The sequence below is a fragment of the Myotis davidii genome, unplaced genomic scaffold, assembly GCF_000327345.1.
Source record: "Myotis davidii unplaced genomic scaffold, ASM32734v1 scaffold573, whole genome shotgun sequence".
NCBI classification, from domain to species: domain Eukaryota; kingdom Metazoa; phylum Chordata; class Mammalia; order Chiroptera; family Vespertilionidae; genus Myotis; species Myotis davidii.
The window spans coordinates 524,423-524,824 of NW_006285997.1; the positions used below are offsets into that span (position 1 = coordinate 524,423).

The following is a 402-nucleotide window of genomic DNA, read 5'->3' on the forward strand; positions in this document are numbered from 1 at the left end:
GGTGAGTGTGGGGGGCTGATTGGCTCCAACGCGGGTGAGTGTGGGGGGCTGGCTGGCTCTCCCAAGACCCCTCATCAGGTGCTCGCGTTGATTTGTCTACATCAGAAGGAAATGGTCTGCCTGTCTCTATTCGCTCCCTGACTTCAAAATTGTGCCGCCAGCATCCCCTCCAAGAGGCACCGTGTGTTGTGACGGGAGGCGTGCACTGTATTCTCTCTAGAGTGCCCTTTCGGGCTTGAAGCGAACAGAGCGCCTGCCTTTGCTCAGTAGCACCCAGCCTTGGCCTCTGTGTTGTGACTGATCCCTGAAAACCAGATGGCGATGCACTGGCTCCTGGCCCTTGTGGGGAGAGGCCGGATGCACCGTGAGCTGGGGGAGGGCGGGAGCAGCAGCTTCCCTGCC

At 60.2% G+C, this 402-nt stretch overlaps 1 protein-coding gene across 1 annotated transcript in view; it reads left to right on the forward strand.

Moving 5' to 3' along the window:
* DOCK4 (dedicator of cytokinesis 4) overlaps positions 1-402 on the forward strand; it is a gene marked incomplete at its 3' end in the record, with an annotated part of 102,802 nt that overhangs the window by 25,542 nt on the left and 76,858 nt on the right. The window lies entirely within an intron of this gene.